The sequence below is a fragment of the Agelaius tricolor genome, unplaced genomic scaffold, assembly GCF_023055355.1.
Source record: "Agelaius tricolor isolate 1412-34295 unplaced genomic scaffold, bAgeTri1.0.p SCAF_6, whole genome shotgun sequence".
Taxonomy (NCBI): domain Eukaryota; kingdom Metazoa; phylum Chordata; class Aves; order Passeriformes; family Icteridae; genus Agelaius; species Agelaius tricolor.
In genome coordinates, this window is record NW_027269266.1 from 41,700,760 (window position 1) to 41,723,271 (window position 22,512).

The 22,512-nt window shown below is 42.4% G+C and overlaps 1 protein-coding gene across 3 annotated transcripts in view; it reads right to left on the reverse strand.

Annotated features, from left to right (window-relative positions):
* CPNE4 (copine 4) overlaps positions 1 to 21,189 on the reverse strand; it is a 229,367-nt gene extending 208,178 nt beyond the window's left edge. Inside the window, exon 1 of one of the 3 annotated variants that reach the window (XM_071429513.1) lies at positions 20,977 to 21,189. The gene's annotated coding sequence lies outside the window, so the exon portion shown is untranslated. The remainder of the gene's footprint in view (positions 1 to 20,976) is intronic. The other 2 variants (XM_071429512.1, XM_071429514.1) reach the window with 2 other exon arrangements.
* Between the last annotated feature and the right edge of the window lie 1,323 nt (positions 21,190 to 22,512).

The window sequence follows — 22,512 nt, forward strand, 5'->3', positions numbered from 1 at the left end:
CAATGTACTGATTACTTTGCAACCTTTTTATCAGGCCATCTGGAATAGAAGCTGGAAATGTGAAGTGGGGGATGTGAAAATGGGGGTCTGAAAATACTGGTGTGAACACTTGAAAATGGTAGAGCAGAAGGAAGTTCCTAGAAAGTCCTAGTTTTGACCCTGTTTCCCTCCAAAAGAGATGCCTCTGAAGTGCTGATATGATGGGCATCCCAGCACACATAGCCCTTTTAAAAGAGAACAAGAACATTATCCTTGCTGTTCAATCTATGTGCTTGCTTTCTCAGTTCAAGTTCAGGCACCTCTAACTCACTCATGCAAGTCCTTTTGATTAGTTAATTTATTGCCCTTATTGAATGTCATTCTGAAATTAAAAGGCTGGCGCAGGAAAGCCTCAACACAGGACCTTTGCAGGGCCTATTTGCTGAGCAGCCCAGTCCTTTTAATCAAGTTACTGAATTGCTCTGTTCCATCAGGCATGGTCTGGTCTCCTGAGCCTCCAGGAATTTGGATGCAGGAAGAGGCAAATGTTAAACCTATTCTAATTTAATGATTTATATTCAGAAAAGGGTAAAATTGCTATTTAGCTAAGTAGATAATGAGAAACCAATTTTTAAAGGAATTACTAGGTCTGGAAATATGCATTGGCAATTTTTCATGGCAAATTGAAGTATTAAAGTAATGCACCTCTCAGGGATTTGACTTATATGGCTGATTTTACAGTTCTGCATTACTCCGTAGAATGGGGTAGAGTGCTGTGCAAAAGTCATCCTGGGAAGTTGATTTGTGGTACTGTATAAGACAGCACTCCCAGCCCAATAGAGTCTGCAATACAGAGGCTGTGCACCCCTCTGGAGTGGAAGGGGAACATCTTGTTTGGTACTGTGAAGAATGGAAAAAATTAATCCTGAAACTCCTAAATTAGATATAGAATGAATGTCATCCCAGGACACTAGGATAAAAAAAATCCATTAATATAATACACAAAAGACTGCAAAACACTATACGGTCTCTGAGACACTGCTTGTACTAACACCCTTTCATAGACACATACTGAAAACTGAGTGGATAATTGCTCACTGTGGCTAAAGTTATTGCTGTCATACAATACAGGGTGGGAAATACCCCTTGATTGAGAGGTCAAGTGGTAAACTTATATGTGGTCTCCAAAATGGAAGATCCAAAATTAAGAACCATCTTTTCGACATGTCACTTGAAGGAGGTGTTTTATTCCTCAGGTTTTAATCATCAGTGTCATTAAAAAAACATAACAACGAAAAAGCCTCAAACAGAAATCACCAATAGAATAAGGGTGATTAGCTGAAGCTCTGTTGGGGAGACTAAATTTAGAGTTTCTCAAGTCGTGTTCCATTAACCTATCATTCTCACTTCTTGCTGTAATTTAACTTTTTTGATAATATACTTCATGCATAGAAAAATGAAATTATGAAAATACTAGGAATTTTATGAAATTATTTGAAATAAACATTCCAAATAGCTGCTGTTTTAAAATGTAATAAAGTATTAATTTATACTTTATAAGAGGGAGGATGAAGAGGGGAAAAAATAAAAAGAAAAACCTTTTACAGCTATACTCCTATGTGGCATTAAATGTTGTGCCACTGATTCCCACTGAGATAAAAAATTACTTTAAGCTGGGAAAATAGGGCTCCTAGGGCTCCTATAAAATACTCAATTTGAGTATTTTATAAAGTAAGATGGCAAAAGCGTCGTGTGAGAAAACAACAGGTAACAAATAAAATAAAATCTGCATTTTGAACTGCAAACTGCAGTTTGACTGCCAGAATCCAGCAAGGACAGTATACTACACAGAAATCCACCAGCAATTAGCAGTTTCTCAAGCCATGGTCCCAAATGGGCTTGGCTGGGCTTGTAGGATGTTTTTTTAAAGAGATAAATCTCTTACATAGATTTGCATGCTTGAAAATAGCTTTAAACTTGTTCAGCTGGACCCAGAATAGCAATGCTGTGTTTCTTGATAAGGGGAGATTCTTAATGAGCAGGTCTTTCTAAAATAATCAAAGATAGATGAGGCGGAACAATCAACACTGTGTCTTTGTCTACAATGAAAAGACTTGGCTGGGACATTTAAAAATTCCTCTCCCATGGTCATAACAGATATAAATCAAACCAGACTTGCTAGCAGAGTTTCAACCAACTTGAGCTTTTACACATTTTAACCTCTTCGGCCTGTATGAATGCAAGATACGTGAACTGGCAAAAAAATCACAGGCTCTACCAAGATATCCTCGTGCTACCTGTCATTGTCCCTTCCCTATGGCTCTGATGATAAAAGTCACTCGCTAATCTCCTTCCAGCAAAGCCAGTGAGCTAATTCAAACCCACTTCCCCATGCAAAGCACGTTAAATGAGTCTAAGAGATATAGACTAAAGCAGACTAGAATAATCCAACACATCTGTTCTGCTTGCAAGACCTGTACAGAAACATGGTGCTGGTAGGTACCTGCAGGTGACATCAACTTCAAACAGTGCAAAAAATGAATTATGTTTTTGCAGCCAATGACTTTTTGTTGGAGTTAGTTTAGTCAGCCAAGTTAGAAGCCCAGAGCATAAGCAGGGAGACTTAGTTTGGCTCACCTGACTCACAGTAAGTTGAGAACCCTCCTTGACCCAAAGTTCAGATCCTGGTATTGGTTATTTGAATCCCCTTCCTGTGCTTGGCAAGAGCTGATTAGGAGGAGGGTGGGAAGGGACTCAGTGAAATACAGGTAAATATTACCTTTAACAGACAACCATTGCAGCTAAAAGAACAAAGAATCCTTGCACAAAGTCCCAAAATTGGTGTTTTAAAGAGGCAAAACCAAAAATACATAATTAAAAAAAAAATGCTAGGATACTACAGAGGAATACTCAATCTGTTAAAATCTTGTATAATCTCAAAAAAAATACAGTAGAGCCTAAGGAAAAAATCCTCCTGACTTCACTGGGCTGTTGTTCCATTCCTTGATACCTCCACAAGTTTGACATGCACCAGTGCTTTGTGCCACTTAATGACCTATCCCTTAACACCTGGTAACACCCAAAGGAACAGTAAAGTTCAATTTTAAGAGAGAGTGATAATGGTACTGGGGTGAGGTTAGGAGACCCCAGAACCCACTCTCCACCCTACACCCAGCCCAGAACATGACTCCATCCCTCCCGTTTCCCACCAAGACCCACATCTCCAGGCAGGTCTCACCTGCATCACCCTCCTTCCTACCCCCACAAGCTTTCAGCTCAGCAGCATCTTTTCTCTTACCTTCAACCCAAGGCAGTTGCTTGTCTTCTCAAAGAGTAATCAAATGCAATGCTAATGCTCAGACATCACCCACTGCTGCAGGCACAATGTTTTTAAAATAGTATACAGTATTTGAAGTAAATATCACATAGGCTAACTGTGTATTGCAACATGATTTAAGTCACTGTCTTCAGCATTGTTCTAGCCATCCATTTGGCTGCCAGGATGGAAAATGCCAAAGCTCTAAAGACTATTGTTTATGACAATGGGAGTGTGAAAGTTTGCAGTCATAATAATATACGAAACTCAAAAGAGAAGAAAATTGAAGACATCATTCCAAAAACCCCTTACACATAAAAGATTTGACTGTCCCTTTATGCAGCTGACAAAGGAGCTTTCTCCCTCCTTCCCTACTACCTCATAAAAAAAATAAAAATCTCAAAATATAATAAGGACTGAGAGGAGCAGGAAAAATAATTTTATGGATTTTTTTCTACATGCATTACACAGAGCAATCTTTAGCCTAGAAAGAAGTACTGCAGTTTACCTAAATTGACTCTTGAGGGTATTGTACTTAGAATGAATGTTTAATAGATGTTCAGTTGAAGTAGTAAATAGCTCATGGAAGAGAAATAGCTCTAAATCTCTCCATAAAAAGTAACTTTTCCACAAGGGCCTCTGCATGGGCTAAAAGAATATCTGTGCTACTTATATATCACAAGCAACTATTTCTGCCTGTCACTTAATTTGTTTGAATAAAAATTAATCAAAAGTTTGAGATCAAGCTTTCTGGTTTTTTTTGTCCAATACGCACATTTCTACCATTTTTGTCCAATATGCACAAAATACTGAAAAATGGTTTTTTAGCATTTTGTGTCAGCATGTGTGCTGGGCTGAAGTCCAGACATCCCTCTTCTGGTGCCTCACTGCCACAGGCCTCTTGTATGCTTACAGACAGATTCCATAACCCTGCTGCCCCTCAGTTCCCAGTCAGCAGAGCTGGAGCAGCATTACTTCCCTTCTTAACAGATTTGAAAAGGCACAGCAGCAATGTTTGTGAGTCATTCACCACAGCACAGAGGAGCCACACTTATGCAATGGTTGTAGGAATTCAGGGGCTGGTTCAAAGTGTGACTTCAAAGGCAGTTTTTCTTTTTAATCTTCCCTTCCTTTTCTTCCTGTTTCAACCTTTCATATTGGCTCTTCCTTCCCAGGGGGTTTAAAACCAGCTCCCAAATACACACCTCAGGTAAGCAAGACCATGACAGGGAGATCTGTCACCTGGCATTGCTGCCCAGATGTACCTCATACCTGATTCTTGCTTTCCCCCAATACCGTACAGGAACAAGAGCAAAAGAAGCTGAGAGTCACCACTTCCCTTGACAGCTGGCAATACCTGCACAACAGCAAGAAGTTCCCAAACAAGTTGAATAGGATGGGGTAAGAGCTATCAAAAATGTTTATTCAGATAAACAACCCAATAACCCAGAGTTTCAGTCCCTCTGATACACCAAGTTATTAATCATTTCCACTCACTTTGCTAAATCCCTTCAACAAAAAATTGAATAACGATTCTGTTCCAAACACTAGTGCTACTAATGCAGTTAACTGATGCTGCCTCAGTCAGTTTGCCCCTGCCAGTGATGTACTCCAGGAGCACATGAAACCAGGCTGAAGCAGAGGTACTGCATCTCTTCTCCTTGCTGCAGCCAGCTGAGCAGGGAATCCAGGCAGTTCTCTTGTCCTCTAGCCCAGCTCCAAGTACAAATATTTTACAGAAAAAGGAAAGTTTCAATTTACCCACAGAAAGTCCTCTAACCACTGGCCCATGGACTTAAGGACCAGCAATCCCTGCAGTTGACTTTTAAGGCCACCTATTTGTTGTGCTGCCATGAAAGCTACTTCAGAAATATTTTTTTTCAGGAAAGGAATATTTAATTTGACCCTCCCAAATCTTAAAAAATAAAAATCGTTGTTCTTTCAAAATAACTAACAAGTTAGATGAAGATTTTTATACAATATACAATTTGTATATTGTAAAAGCAAGCATTTATGGTTACTTGGTTCAGTGGCCAATTAAAAATCAAATACTGTATTCACCTGACCCTGCAAGCAAAGACAAATGTTTCCTGACAAATGAAAGCCAGAAAGCACATCTGCTTCAATCCAGGTCAATGGTTTAGGAGAATAATTCAGGCTTCTTATATCTCTCTAGTCCCTGAACCTCTAGACTGGGTTTGGGGTAGCAATGTTCCTCCCACTGTAAGCAAAGAGCTGGTTTGGGATCACTTGATGGAACTGAATAGACACAAGTCCCCAGAGCCTGATGAGATGCATCCCAAAGTCCTGGGAGAACTAGATGATGTTGTTGCCAAGCCTCTCTCCATCATATCTGAAAAGTCATGGCAGTCAGGTGAAGTTCCTAGTGACTGGAAAAAGGGAAACTACTCCTGCTTTTAAAAAGGGAAGAAAGAAAACTACCAGCGAACCTACCATTGTGCCTGGGAAGATCAAGGAGCAGATCCCCTTGAGGAAATGTTAGGGCACATACAAGATAAAGAGATGATCCAAGACAGCCAGCACAGCTTTACTGAGGACAAAACATGCCTGACCATTCTTATGGCCTTCCATGATAAAGTGATGGCAACAGTCCACAAGGGAAGGCCAATTGTTGTAATCTATCTGGACTTCTCTAAAGCTTTTTGTAACTGTCATCTTTTCTGAAAAATCCCTTCACCAGGATTTCTCCTCCTGGAAAGCTGAGAAACCTCAGAGAGAAATGAAAACAAAAATTATTTTATTGCTTCTCCAGTGTTTGCTGCTTTGGAATGTGGTCCAGAGATTGTTTGCCAACTGTTTGTCATTGTTTGATTGGTTTGTGAATTGTTTTAACTTAATGACCAGTCATGTCCAGCTGTGTCGAGGCTCTGGAGAGTCACGAGTTTTTCATTATCATTCTTGTTAAACCTTCTGTCTGCATCCTTTCTCTATTCTTTAGTATAGTTTTAGTATAGTATTCTTTAATATAATATCATAAAATAATAAATTAGCCTTCTAAGAACATGGAGCCAGGTTCACTCCTTCCTGCCATGGGGGACCCCCAGAAAATACCACAGCTTTTGACACAGTCCTAAATGACATCCTTATCTCCAAACTGGAGAAACATGGGTTTGAAGTATGGACATATTTTTGGATGAAGAAGTGGCTGGACTGATGCAGCTGGAGTTGTGGTCAATGGCTCCATGGCCAAGTGGAGGTTGATGGCAAGGGGTGCTCCTCAGGGCTCTGTTTTGGGATCTCAGCCCTATCACATCTTTATCAATGACATGAACAGCAAGACTGAGTGCATCCTCAGCCGGTTTGGAGATGACACCAAGCGGAGCAGTGCAGTTGATGCAGAGAAAGAAAAGGATGGGATGCCATCCAGAAGGACCTGGACAAGCCTGAGAAGTGGGCCCATAAGAAGAACCTCATGAAGAAGTTCAACAAGCCAAGTTGTTCAGCCTGGGGAAAAGAAAGCTCCATGGAGACCTAATTGTGGCCTTTCAGTATAGCAAGTTTTTACATGGGCAGAGAGTGGTAGGACAAGGGGGACAGGTTTTTAAATAACCTAAATCTCTGCTCTTTCAGATATTAGGAAGAAATTCTCTGCTGTGAGGGTGGTGAGGCACTGGAATAGGTTATCCAGAGAAGCTCTGGATGCCCCATCCCTGGAAGTGCTCAAGGCCAGGCTGGATGGGGACCTCAGCAATCTGACCTACTAGATGATGTTCCTGGCAATGGAGAGAGGTTGGAACCAGGCTCTATCTCAGGTCCCTTACAACCCAAACTATTTTATGATTCTATGATAATTTTAAAATTAGAAAAAAAAAAAGAGTTATTACACAAATATGAAGTAATTAGAAGCAAGTTTGGGGTTCTTTAAAAGTTTTTTTATCTTAACAATAAGGTTAAAGAGAACCATAAACTCCTTAAAGTCTGTTTTGGAAAAGCCTAACAGTAAGAGCTGAGTAGAACCAAGAGCTAGATATTTAATGAGTACTAAAAGCCTGCCCTCTTTATCTCTGAATAAAATAGAAAAAATACTCAGTTGAAAATCTTTTATACATAATTTGTTTAAATAGAACCCACAAAAAATCTGAACATCTTCAGATGTTTACATTTGATTTTGAGACACTGACCACAACTTGCTTTATCATTTTCACCACTAACAAGAAAACAAGATGACAAAACAATGTAAAATATTAAACTGTGTCACTGTAGTTTGTTTGGTTTTTTTTTATATATTTGACCCAACTCAGTGTTGTTTTGTGCTCTGTGAGCATTTTTTATGATGGCAAAAACGAAGTAAAGTCACAAAACTGAGCTCTGCAAATGCTGTAATTCTGTAATATCAAACCCCAAGGGAAAAAACATACTAGAAAATAGTGTTTCCTGTCCCACTTTCTATTTTCAAAGCATCCCAGATGCATGAAATCCTTAAACCCCACACCCTACAAGAAAGAAATAATGAAGAAAACCCTCTTAGCATTTTTGCCTAACATTTCTTCTTCATGAGCTGTCATGAAAACATGGAGTGGGGCTAATGCTTCAGATTGTTTCCTTGAGATTGTTTGGTTTGATTTTTAAGCATCTTTGCTTCTTACTTGCAATAGGGAAACGTTCTGGTCATCTTTCTGAAAAGTCACCAAATCAGTGCTCTGAGACCCTACAGCCTTCCTTTGTGTTCCCTTAAAATGTGGGTGGTGACTAGTGCAGTACAGAGAGAGGGCCAAGTGACAGCTGGAGAAACCTATGCTGCTAAATCATGCTGATGCTCAAAGTTTATTTAATCCTCTCTGTTTAAGTCTGAGTGCATCTCTGAAAACATACATGGGTGCTTGCAAGCACCAAATATGATTTAGTGAACTATTTAAAACAGGCATGGCCAGCCTTCCTTGTCGCCAGAGCCTCACACCAGCATCCTCACACAGCTCCAAGCATTGGCCCACACCACTTAAAGAGAAACAGAGATCATTCAACAGGAAAGGGATGACATGAGCTCTCATGTATCAGACCCTGGTAACACAAGTGATTTCACCATGGGAGCTGTCACAAGGGGCCCTTTCAGGTGTTCATCATCTACGTAAGCCCAGCTGTACAGGCAAGTAGGGATTAACAGACAATTCCGGCAGGACTTCCTGCAAAGTGCTCAGCAGCTCCATCCATCTCCACCCTTTTCAACCAAAACAGTTATCAACATCTTTCAGTTCCTCTGCTCCAAATTTCTGGTGCTCACACACTGTTTCTTCTGCAGAGGGATCCTGGCAAGCCACTCTCCATGGCAGGTGACAAACAAAGCAAACCAAATGTGACTGCCTCACTCTTTACAAGGCTCACAAGACATTTTACACTGACAGCTAATGCATTACCTTTTCCACAGAGGTCATCTTCTGTGTTTTCCTCCTAACAAATGGCTAATAAGAGCATTTAACACCCATCACTGGCTCATTCATAAGCTTTTAGCTGCATACTAATTTTTCCTTCACTTCAACACAAGTGACATGACCTTCTACCTTATTTTCCACTTGCAAGTCCACTGGGTGTTCTCCATCTGCTTACAGCATCCATAACCAATTTAAAACAAATAACAATCAAACACAAACAAATAAAAAAAACCCCAACACAAAATCCAGATTACAAAAATTCTTCACTAACAGAGCCAGGGATAGGCCACATGAGAGCCACTTTAGAGAAACTGAATTTGTGGTCTAATATATATATCTTCACTAAGCCAAGAAACCACAATCAATAACAGGTTATGTTCAGCTGGAGTTTCTTGGCAACAGCTGCATGAAAAACGTTAGGGCTTCTCTCTCCTTTGTTTTCCCATATCTTTCAGTAACCACTGGTCACTGCCAGTTCTACAGAACTCCTGTGTTCTGCTGGAAATCTACACACTGGTGATCTGTGAAAATTTCTGGAGTGCAGCTTGTATTTTGTCAGTGAATTTAAGGAGATCAGTTACACTGCAAGTCACTTGCTGCATCCATCTTCCCTAATTGTCTTGAACTGCAGGAGAAATGGACCATTTCAAATTGATCAAATCCTCAACATTCTCTCTTTGCTATTTCATTCAACCCCAACTTAGGCTCCAGACACTGTTAAAAACAGCACTCTTTCAAAAAATTCATATCAGACAATGGATGGTCATAGAGAAATGTATGCAACAGCATGAAAGAATTATTCACCCGCTAATTGGGTGGTTAAACATAACTATTCCATAATAAAACACCACCAAGTCATAAGTGCAAGTAAGGAAATTAACTCTGGGTACTCACTTTAGAGAATGATTACAGACTAACTGCCCACAGTGAAAGGAATTATAGGAAGGAAGGTAGTAAAATTCAAGTCATGCAAAACTCTGCTTTATGCACATTATCATCCTAAATTCCTACAGAATATCTTTATTTGGCTTCACTTGTAAAAGTCATGCTTCATCTTAAACTTACACAGTACAAACCAGGTTTAGACCCTCATAATTCCATGTAGGTAGTGTTTATGAAAGAAAACTGTCGGGAACAAATTTTTTCCAGTAAAAGAAGGACCAGCATAGTTTAATAGGACAGGAAAGCCAATCAATGCATTAACATTATGAGTATCAAGGTGCAGAAATTAAAGATTTGTTTAAGGCAGGAAAAAAACATCTTCACAGTGAAAGTAGTTTTTGTGAGCACCACTTAAACATTGGTTCAAAGCAAATCCATATCCATTGCATATTAGAATAGCTAATTTTTAAATCTCATCCAGTCAGCCCTTCTGAGAGTCACTGCTTGCCTTCAAATACACTTCTTTGAGCAGTTAACTCCAAAAAGTTTAAAGAATGCTGCTTCAAAAGAGGTTCTTTTAGAGAACTTCAAAACAAATTGTATCTGATGTTCTTGACTATTTTTAAACAAACCAACCAAATCCTTTACTTAGGTGACAAATTCAACCCCTAATTAGGGAAACACCCGGAAAGAAGAATGCCGTAAGAAATTTCAACTGGATACAAGAATCCCTGCAAATTTTTGTTTTGCTACAGCAGGAAGTAAAGATCATGGATGGGGAAAAGTCATTCTTCAGCATCACATCTGAATGAAAAAGAGAATTTTAGCATGCATACAGTTTTGTCATCCAATCGATTGATTGCTTTGAAAAACAAAACTAGCAGAAATCATCCTGTAAAGACTTCTTCAATTTAACTGCTCTCAAACTTCACAAAAAAGCAACCAAGTAACAACCAAAATAAAACAACAAATGACAAAACTGCCACCACATACAACCACCACCACTCCAGTGCATAAAATAATCCTTAACAAAGCAGAAAGTAGAGGATGACTGATGTGCCAGTCCCTTTGATAACACCTGATGAATGCTTATGCCACCATGTCTGAAGCTTTAAGTGGCATCTCTTTGAGGAAGCTACCACAGCGTCTGTCCCTCTTTGTAAAGAGCAGTGGGAAGTGATTCACATCACACTTTACAAATTTCCAGCAGCAAGAGGGGTGGGTGACACTTTTCCAAGTTGTCAAACTAGCACTTGACTAGCAAGTCATAGAAGTCACTTCAAGCAGTCAAATATCTAAATTGCAACAGCAAATACATCAAAAAAGCGTTAATAAATAGCCAGTTAACAAAATAGGACCATTACCAGCTGCACACTATCAGAACTCTTAGTTCAAGGAAAAAAACCAACATCAAAACAAGCCCTATTATTTTCACAGTTTGTTAACTCGTGTGATTTTCTGTCAGAAACGTGTTGACTTCCTTCATGTACTGCATAGATATTAAAAATTTAAGAAAGCTACACCTCCCGCATAGAAAGGATCAAACAAATCTGAAAGCCTACTTCTGGAAGACTTCATAAAATCATAAAGGATGTGGCTGAAATACCATTTGTCCCCAAAACTGAATTAACTGTATCTGAAAACTTCACAGTAGATATTCTCTGCTCTTTAAACCTTCAAGCGAATGAAATATCAATTATTTCAGATTTTTTTTCTGCTCCACTACTGTTCCAATAAGAAAGTTTTTCCCAGTGTTTGACCTGTTTTTCCACTGCAGATAACAGAAGTTCCAAGTCTGAAAACTTACAAATACAAGAAAACATTTAGTTCCTTTTGTGGTACTCTCTTCCTTTCCTGACATTCAAGACAGGAATAATTCTAGCACCAATGAATGCAATATAAGTTTTGCTTTGCATTTTAAGAAAGTGAGAACTTTACTAGCTGTTTTTTCATTAAAACACACTTGTAATGTTTGATCCTTCTATCCCTTGGGAAATACTAAAAGTATCATCTTGTATCTTCATAAAACTTGTTCGTATTTTTAACTTCCTCCTAATTTTACCTACTGCTCCACCCTTTCCTGCATAAAACATAGCAAGCACATGTCCTGATTCTCACCCTCAGTCCATTGCTCCTTTACAACAACTCCTGTCAACATCTTGAGCTTTACCTTCCTCTATTTCCTCTTTTTGATAGTTTTTGTGCCTTTTTTTAATAGAATTATAGAATAACTTATGTTGAAAAAGACCTTTAAGATCATTGAGTCCAACAGTTAATCTAACATTACCAAGTTCACCACTAAACCAAGCCCTTAAGTGACACATCTGTGAATGTTTTAAATACTTCCAGGAGTGGTGGCACCACCAGCTCCCTGGGCAGCCTGTTCCAGAGCTTGACAACCTTTTCAATGAAAAAAAAATTTCCCAATATTGAACATAAACCTTTCCTGGCACAAAATAAAAGAGTTTTCCTGACCATAGGCAATTCACATCAGCACCACTTGTCTCTGTCTAGGATCAGGCAAAAAGCCAATTACAAACCACATTAGTGTCAGAAACACATACAAAAATCACACTGACAGGTAAAAGTCCAGCACAAAGAAGGCTTAAGTTACAAGGCTTCTCCAGCCACCATCCAGTTACTTTGAAAGTAATTCAAATAACCTTGCAGCTACTATTCACTGTGTGTCCTCCTAAGGGAATTGGCACAGCACAGCTCATACTGAATTCACACCTCAGCTTTGTGTGAATCCTCCTCCTAGGGGTTCAGCTATCTGTGATTCAAGGCCTAGTTTTGACACAGCAGAACTGCATAACCTTGAATGAAACTTCTAAGGAAACTGCCAGCTTGCAAGAAAGCTGTGCAACAATACTCAGACTAGAGCCATGATAGACAGGAATGGTAAATCTGCAGCTAGACATAAGATCCTTGAAAGAACCTAGACTGTTAACAGTTCAAGGACTCAAAAAAACCAAAGCTAAAACACCAAACCAAAACAAAAAAAATCCACAAAAACAACAACAACAAAAAACCCCCAAACAAACAAACAAACAACAAAAACCCCCCCCAAAAAACAAAAAAAAAAAACAAAAAAAACCAAACAAAAAAAAAACCCAAAAAACCACCACCACCACCAACAACAACAAAAAAAAACCAACAACAACAACAAAAAAACAACAACAACAACAAAAAAACCAACCAAAACCAAAAATGACCCACAAAAAGCTGTGGAAAAAAACCACAATAGTGAGGATCATTCCATCCAAGGCACAATAGAAGTGAACTTTCCCCAATACTGATGACCTCCAGGCCAGCAATGATCTGGATGAGTGTGGCCACACCTGGAGATGTGGGTTCCTCAGTGAAAGAGCAATATGGACATACTGGAGAGAGACCAGCAAAGGGCCACAAGGATAATGAAGGGATGGGAGCACCTCACATGAGAAGAAGGAGAACTAGGACTGTTCAGCCTCTGGAACACAAGGCTCAGGGGGGAAATTATTACCATACACAAATATTTGAAGAGAGGGCACACAGAGCATGCAGCTGGCCTTTTTCCAGTCATGCCCAGTGACTACACCACATGTGATGGGCACAACATGAAACACAGAAGTTCTTTCTGAGGATCAGGAAACACTTTTTGCACTGTGAGGGTGACCAAGCACTGGCACAAGCTGCCCAGGGAAGTGGCAGTTTCCCTCCCTGGGGAAATTCAGAAACCACCTAGACACAGTTCTGGGTGACTGGCTCTAAGTGGCCATGCTTGAAAGGGGGAATTGGACCAAATGACTTCCAGAGGTGCCTTCCAGCTTCAGCTGTCCTGTGAGGTTGTGAAGCAGGTGTCTGAGAATGGTAGGTCAGTGCTTTGCCTGGTTGCCAGTCACCTACCACACTTCTCAGTCGGTAAATAACAGTTTTAAAATTATGTGTGTCTTGTTTTCATAGTGTCTGTGCACACACTCTTTGTTCACAAGGTGGTGGCCAAGGGAACACTACAGCTAAATGCGTTAGCTTTTCCCCACAGGGGTGATTAACAGGAGCTCCATCTAACAGAATCCACACTGCCAACCAAATTCACTGAATAGTTCAAAAAATTCTATGGTTATGAATGCACTGATGAAATCAGAAAGTTCATACATAACAAGACCCCATGAGCCAAATATTTTAGCTTTGAGTGCAAAAACTGAAATATCATTTCCTTTACTAGTCCATGGAAAACATTTAAGAATTAATCACCTGAAGAGTATACTTTTCCAATTAACTTATCCTTGCAATCTATTTTATTTAATGTTGCAGCTTTTATTACAAACTGTTTTGAGTTGATGGGGAAACATTGCATCAGCTTATTCAGGTATCTCTTCCTTGAGTCCACAGTTGAACATAATTCATAAATAGGACAATTAAAATTCAACTCACACAAAAAATATTTTCTTGTATAATCAGTCACTTTCATATCATTATTTGCACCTAAAATAATTACAGAAGCGAGACAATATTTAATTCAATATAAGGGATAATCTCATAAAAACATTTAAATATTTTCATGCTTTTTTGTGTATACCTTATTTTAAATCAGCCATTTATTACAAATCTATGATGAGATGAAGTTTTAGTCTCCTGTTTCTAATTATAAGCTGCTTCTGACATTTCAAACTGCAGTTACAACCTGCATATAATGAACATTTTTTCTGCCTCATCTCCCAGTCCTTGATCAAGACACAGAGTATCTGATCTTGTGACTAAAAAGTGACTTTCTAACACAGTTCACCAAATTCTTCATTTCTGACTACTCTGCAGTCCTAATCTTATTTTTTTGCTTACAGAAGACAAGATTTTGATGGATAGGAAAAAGAAGGATTTATACTGTCATTTATACGGTCAAGGATTTATACTGTCAAGCTTCATATGATCCTTTAAGATATAAAATCAAAACTAACAGAAATACTTATTTGGAATCTATAGCAAAGTTAGCATGACTGGCTATATCACAAAGAGAAGCAAAATCAAAGTTACAGATAGTCAGGCATCGCTTAGATGAAGGGCCAAATGGACTTTTCCTAAATTCAGAGAAAATTACAGGTGCCTTAAAGGTTTCTTCTTGATCTTTCTTAACTTCACTGTGGCCACCTCCAGCATATACTGTCATCCCCAACCTAAAGAGCTGACATTGTATTTTGTACATCTCCAAAATCACACACACACAAAAATTTTTAATTAAGCTTCAGTACAGCATTTTTTTCAGTCTTCTCCATACAAGTAAAGCTGGCCTCAGCTCAGATCTTTAATGCAAGCTTAAAACTGAAAGCTTTCTGTGAGTTTAAAAAGAACATCCCCAAGCAGTTACAAGCTGCCTGCAATCCCTCACAGAGGACTGGACTCTACTTAAAACATTCTGACAGGCAGGCTGCTCCAATTTTCTATTTTCCCTTCCCCCACTCTTCTCCTTCATCTACACACTCATTCCAAATAAATAATTTCATAGATTTTTACAGATTTTCTTTTCTTCCTCCTTTCTTTGATCACTATACAAAGATGAGCCTGCCTGGCCAAATGTCTAGCAAGATCCCCAAGTCATTTTCTATCTTTTTCAGTGAACTCTAATGATCCCATAAAACTTGCATCACAAATTAAAAGCCAAGTAAAAGCATCTGCTTTTATCAACACACGATGTACCAGGGCACCATTTGCACCAGGAGTATACAAATGATGTGAAACTCTATCAACTCACAAATGCAATGGTAACAGCAGCAGCAATTAGTGTAAAACCAGATAAGAAACAGCTGTCTAGATTACTTAGCACACTGTTAGCTGCAGGTTATTCATTTGTCCACATTCCTGAAGATTTTACTGGCAATGACTTCAAAGTGCCAGTCACAGTCCTCACATAATGATACACTTATTACCTTACTGCAGATATTGTACAAGATATTTTTAATTCAACAAGCCAGTTCTGCATTTTTCACGATACTCAGTTGATTTTGGCAGAGTTCTTCTAGATGGCAACTAACATTAGCAATCCCAGTCCTTCCCATTATGCTGAGCCAGAGTGGCAAGCATTACTAAAGACAAAAATCTTGCCAGAAGGCTCTGTACAACATAATGCAAAAGGAGAAACTTTCTCAAGTAAACAGTTAAAAAAGAGTCAGAAGTTAATTCTGGGACTGCCCCTGTCTGAGCTGCAAACCACAGGCAGATTATTGGCTTTTTCCACCTGTGAGAAGGGTGCCTTGCCCTCTCCAGGTGCACAGTGAATGTCTACCTTGCTGCTTGATGACTGACAATCCAAGTAACTTTTGGTGATCAATTCATAGGAGGAAATTATAGAAGGCAGTAGATTAGAAAATCATGGATTAATTGCCCTAGCAGCTCCCCAGCTCAGTCTTTTACACAAACTTTTCTTACTTAGGGCTCACATGCTTTCCATTTGTCCCCTCTTCAACTAAAGGGAATCTTGCTCTCTACTATTTCAACTCTCTGTAACAGCCAGTGACTTCAGGCTTTGCTGAGCCACTTTGCAGTCAGTAGCAAATAATGCTGTGGGCATTCTCCCTGTGTCAATCACATAATATTGACAAGAAATGAGAAATCAAAGTCACACAGATGGGAATCACTGCTTTAGCCATAAAAGGTTGGTCTAGCCAAGAGTCCTCTTAGTGCCCCATCCCGAGGTGCTTCTTGCACCGCCTTCAGTCAGGCTACCAAAGAAGCTGGCTGAGATTTCATTTCCAGCTTTGGAGAGCCTGGGCTGGCAAAGCAGGAAAGGTTACTGGAAGAAATAGGGCGGGGGGAGGGCAGCGAGCTAAGTTAGGAGAGGAATCTCCTTCTGCCCAGACCAGCTCCTATGCATAACGAGGCTCATAAGGAAAGAAAGGGCTTTGATGTCACAGGATACCACCGTGTGACCCAGGTAAAGCAGGCGATCGCTGCGAACGGGAGGGAGAGCAGGATGTGCCGCAACAGGGGAGCGGAACAAGTGGCTCGGGATGCGCATCCCGCGGAGAGGATGCCCCTCACCGGGGGAGCGGAGCAAGTGGCTTGGGATGCGCGTCCCGCCCCGCACACCCTCCGGCATCCCGGGCGTCTCGGGATGCGCGTCCCGCCCCGCACACCCTCCGGCATCCCGGGTGTCTCGGGATGCGCGTCCCGCCCCGCACACCCTCCGGCATCCCGGGTGTCTCGGGATGCGCGTCCCGCCCCGCACACCCTCCGGCATCCCGGGTGTCTCGGGATGCGCCGGGATCCCCGCGAGCTCCGCCGGTCCTCGGGCGCCCCCCGGCGGCTCCGCCCCGCCCGCCGGGATGGGAGCGCCGGGAGCGCCCAGCCCCGCTCCCGGAGCCCCGGCCCCGCTCCCGGGGGATGCCCGCAGCATCACCGCCGCCCGCGGAGGTCGCGGATGGGCTGATGGGACCAAGACCGGGTCGGAACCGGGAGTTCCACACTTAGCGCTGGTGACGCGTATGGAATCAGTTAACAGGGACTGACACAGAAACGTCATTACTGGGCAAATCCCACCGTTTCTGCAGGCTGCAGGTGGAGCTGCCAAAGCAGTTTGCTTAGACACACCCTTCACATAATCATTTTTTAAAGAAAATCAGTGGGAAATGGGTTATTTACTGCATCAGTTTTCACTCAGCATTTGGATATCGGAGAGAAAGGGAAAAGTAGTGGTAAAATTTCCCAGTGAGATGACTTGCAATGTAACATTTCCATTCCTGTCCCATTCCTGGTTAATTTTTGCTGTCCTGATGGTATCCAAGCACCTGTCCTGAAATTCACTCCAAGCACTGCACTCAGCCACAGCAGGCATTAGAGGTTTAGTATTTCTGCACCCTCACAGCTGTGATTCAGCAAAGCATTCCGGCTTATTCACCAAAACACTTGGGCATGTGCTAGTTTTCAAGCATGCATGTAGCTCCCCTTACCTCCGTGTAGCTTTTTTTCTAGGCCACAAATGCCACTCTCAGACCTACCTTTCTCTGAGAATCCAGAGGCTGTTTGAGGACTGCACACCACTTGGAAGAATACATCCTGAATCAAAGCTGGCAACTTCACAGCTGTATAGCATTTGCAGCATAAAAGAGCAAGCAGGAGCAAATTATCACAACTTCATTTGCCTAAAGACAGCAACTACAGTTGGCTGATTAATGGGAGACAATATGGGGGTCTTTAGCTACTCAAATGTGAATATGAACTGAATAAAAACCTCTCTCTACCAACAACTAGCATCTTGGCAACTGCACCAGCAAAGAACACTTCAGTTCCAAGGGCAGACAAAAGCAGAACTCCTCAGACCAGGCTACTTTGCAGGTTTTGCAAAATGTCAGGCATCTTGCAAAAAGACTGAAAATACTTAGGCACCCTAAAGTTTTACACTGCAGTTTTTAGCAGCAAAAATGGACTTACACTTTTGAGTCACAAATGCTTCAACCCAAATTTACCATTTTCATATCAGCCTTGGCATAGCTCTTTTTAGGCATGTATCCTTCATCCTCCAGTCAGAACTTCCTGCTTACCTAAAGTCACCTTTCCAATGAGATTCCCTACAGTGGATGATATTAAATTTTAGATTGGATATTTATGCAAAGTGTTGCTGACTAATGGTTGCACAGGAATCATAATGCTGACCACTGGCTATCTCACATTCAAATTTCACCACTCTAACCATCCATTAACAGAGCTTTGTTTCTGCATGGAGTCTAATAGAGGATTTTAAACCATCAAAATAATAAACTCAGGAAAAGGGAAGCTATGACAGCATGATAAACTACCAAATACCATGTGCATGCAAAGAGATAGAAAGGAATGTAATAGAAAAACTCTTCACACTTTGAATGTTGTCAGCCAACCATTGAATGCAATACCTAGAAAGAGCTGCTCAAAGAATCTATAGCAAACAAGGCAGACAAGCCAGATTGAACTGCCAGTCTAGACCTTTTTCAATCTGGCCTCAATGTTTTGCTCTTTCAAACTCAACAAGATGCTTAATCTCTTCATATCCATGACACTTTTTAGCCCACCTCGTGAAGGTAAATCAACAATTGTGATATATAAGTGATAGCTGCCACAGAAAACTCTCCTTTAAACCAGCACTGAACTTGGAACACCACAATGTGCACCCCATTAGATTCTCTGTGCAGGGAGAGCTCCAGGCTTTGGCACACTGCTAAGAGGATAGTTTTTCTGTTCAAGTGCAAATATCCAATCTCTTGAGCTGAATTAGTTCACCATAATTCACCTTATTTCAGTGCTTCAAACTGGGGTACATTTAAGCACCCTGGTTTAGAAAAATCTCTACCCAAGGATTGTAAGATGTCCAAGATGGACAGTTAAGCATGATAGCTCAGCTGCATGCTTGCTGCTGAGCTCCACAAGCTGATAATGCTCTTCACATGCATATTAAGGATCTCCTTTTGAATGTTATTAACAGCTTTCTTGAATACTTTTAACTTCAGTGATACACAATTTGTTTTCCATCGCCCTAGCTCTGTGCGATGTTCCTCGCACCACTCAGTTTTTTCCGTAGACCTAGCCTTAAAGATATTAGGTACCCAGCCTCCAATGAAGTTAGCAATACCAACACATATATCTGCAGACACTGAATTTACATGCAAAGGATTCATACTGGATTGTGGTGTCAGTTTGGGAACACCAGTACTGAAAACCAAAGCCAACAGAGTTATGCCCTGTTTCAGAAACACTCCCTATTCTTTTAAATTGAATTGCAATTGTCCCAAACAGCAAATACACCTGCCCCACTAAAGACTATTTTAAGGCTAATTGAAGCTTTCCAGTAATGTGCATTTGAATTCCACAGACCACAATACGATACCTTTTCCTCATTTGAATAGCTAGATTGATCAGACCTACACCACCAGAAATTTCAAGGAACCAAGAACAAACTTGAGAAGCGCCATCCCAAAGGAGTTTTTCTAATCTGAAAGTAGCTACAAACCCAAAGTAAAACGTTGGGTTTTGTTTGTTCCACCCTCCCCAAGTCTGGTCCAATGTTGCTGCTACTTGAAGGGCAAGAAAGTTTCCATTTTATTCTACCTACTTTCCTGCCTTAAAAAAAAGCAATTTCACATAAACTCTTGCAGTTGCAGCAAGAAGAAAAGTTCCACAACCAAGTGACTGGATTCTGTAAAAATGCTTACTGTCAGGTGTTTCAGCAGCATAGAAAAAACAGAACAGCAGTAACTGAATAGTCAGCTCACATGTGTGGAAATTGAAACCTCCAAGCTATTCTGGGAGCAATGCTCTGTTTTCTGTAACATTTGTGCATAATCACACCAGAAAGCATGCTCTTTGCCGGAGAGACTATGATTACATGCATGTCTGTACACCTTCTGTTACAGCTGAGTCCCTGATTATTAAATAGAGCATCTGAGGCTCAACTGCAACTCAAGCAAAATAAAACACGTTCAGGATGAAAGCAGTTAACTTGGCACTGCCAGCAAAACACATGGAGCATTTCTGAATTGCAATCGCTATCTCTCCAAAGGATGTCACCAGCTTCCCTGTTTACCTGACACGTTTACTCTTCTTTAAGGCAGGTAAAAAGAGTACTCCCCCTACCTTGTACACGTCAAGCGGAGAGGGCTTAAAGTAGAGAAATGAAAAGAATTTGACTTGAAAGTACTTCAGCTGGACCGGTGAAAATGAGATCCAGTTGCAAAGTTACCTAACTGAGCCCGTACTGCACAACTACAGCCAGTTGTGTAACAAACCTCAGGACAATTTTACAGCTCTTAATCAGGCAAAACTCCCCGCTGATTTCAACGAGGGAGCTCTAATCAATCAAAAGCTCTGAGAACTGATTCCGGTTTTCTCCTTTTTAATGAAAAGGTTTATTTTGAGCTATGAGAACATCAGATTATATGAACTCAGCAAACCTATAGCTCTCACTTTATCGGCATAAGGAATTCGTCCTGTATTTTAATTTACCAACTGTATTTGGTAGCGTACAGGAAAAAAAAGTAACAACACCTGAACTGACATAGAATAATTTCACAAATAACAGACCTGTTCTCCTGACAGGCAAAAGATAAAATAGAGGGAGATCCGCGGCTCTTTAATTAAACACCATCCCCTTTGGGCGAACGGGGAATACCAGCATCCCCGCCCGCCTGAAGTTGCGCCGCTCCCCGCGGCAGCCGGGAAGAGAATCCCCCCGCGACGAGCCCGCAAGTGACCAGCGGGGATTCCCCGAGCATCCCGAAACAGCGCAGGGAAGACCCTGCCGGAGCGGCGGCACCGAGGGTCGGAGGGAGGCAGGTGGGATGCGAGGCGCCCGCTCCACGTGCGCTACCTCCATTCCCGTACCTCCGGCCGGGGCGACAGAGCCCGGCGCACCCGTCCCGCCGCCCGCCCGCTCCCCGAGTCCCCTCAGGTGCGCCGCCCGCCCGCCCCTACCTGCCCGCCGGCGGCGGCAGCAGCGACGAGCCCCCTTCTCCCGCGCCGGGTCCCTGTCAGCGGTCGGCGGGAGAGCAGGAGCACCGTCCCGCCGGCAGGGCAAGCCCCATGTGAAGAAGAGCGAGGGAGCCCGGCGGCTCCACCAGCGCGGCCGAGGGGAGGGGACGCGGGGAGGAGGCGGGAGGGCGGGACGCGCCCGGCGCTGCCCCCGCGCGGAGCCGCCCCGGGCCCGGCCGCGCCGGAGGCGCCGAGCCCGGCAGCGCCCCCTGCGGGGAGCGGCGGGCACCGACGGGCGCTGGGCACCCTCCGGGGCTCCCCCGCGCCTCTCTGCCCTCTCTGCCCTCCCTGCCCTCACTGCGGGAGCGGCGGGCACCGACGGGCGATGGGCACCCTCCGGAGCTCCCCCGCACCTCTCTGCCCTCCCTGCCCTCACTGCGGGAGCGGCGGGCACCGACGGGGGCCGGGCACTCTCCGGGGCTCCCCCGCACCTCTCTGCCCTCCCTGCGGGAGCAGCGGGCACCGACGGGCGCTGGGCACGCTCTGCCCTCTCTGCCCTCCCTGCGGAGAGCCCCGAGCTCTTCTCGAGAGCCCCTTCAGCACACCCGATGCAGTTTGCTTGTACTGCTGAGGGGCCGCCAGTAAGTTCCAACCAGTGTTTCCAGTGAGTTAAACATTGTGGTAAGTTCGGGCTGTAACATCCACATGCCGGCAGAATTCTCAATATCACAAAATTGAAAATGCATCGGGGCCCACAAGGTAAGGAGGCAGCAGGGCCAGCCTAGAAAGAATGAAACAAGTTGGATGGATGCTGTGGGACCATGGCTTCTCCTGGCATCAGGGCTCTTGCTGACTCTGCAGTGCCTCCCTAAATGTCCTAACGGGGAGAAGGGATAGGATGGCCCCAACTAAGGAAAAAGAGAGTTCTTACAGTTAAAACACAGCACAAGGACTTGGGATATCAGGATTCACTGTTTCACTTTGCCCACCCATGGCAGCCACTCAGTTCTTAATCTACCGAGTGACTGTGGTGATGCCGAAGTGAGTTCTTGTTAAAAGTTTGGCTGGCTTCCCAGAAATCCTCAGATTACGCAGGGAATTGGATTCATACTTGTCAGTTAAACAAGTGCCCAAATATTTGCAGAATATGGCATCTTTGTGCCGTAGCTCCCCATCTCTATTATCAAATCCCCTTCCCTACCTCGCAAGAATCTGATGAAGACCTATCTGAGGCACAATGATTTCACAATGACAGAGCTCCCAAAGCATAGCCACTAAGAGATAGATGGTGCAGTTTCACTCCATTCTCCTCCAAACAGGCATAAAGATAAAAACATAAAATATTTTGAAAAGAAGGTATCTCCAGGGATGCGAATTTTTCAGGAAAGAAGTGAGAGACAGAAACAAGTCAGTGTGTGCTGTGAATTTGATGCCAGGTTTTGCTGAGCTGGCAAACCCTGGACTACTGCTCCTGACACTGTGAGGTGTGAAACACAGAACAGGCAGGCAAACACATTTGCTAGCCCAAACCAGGAACAC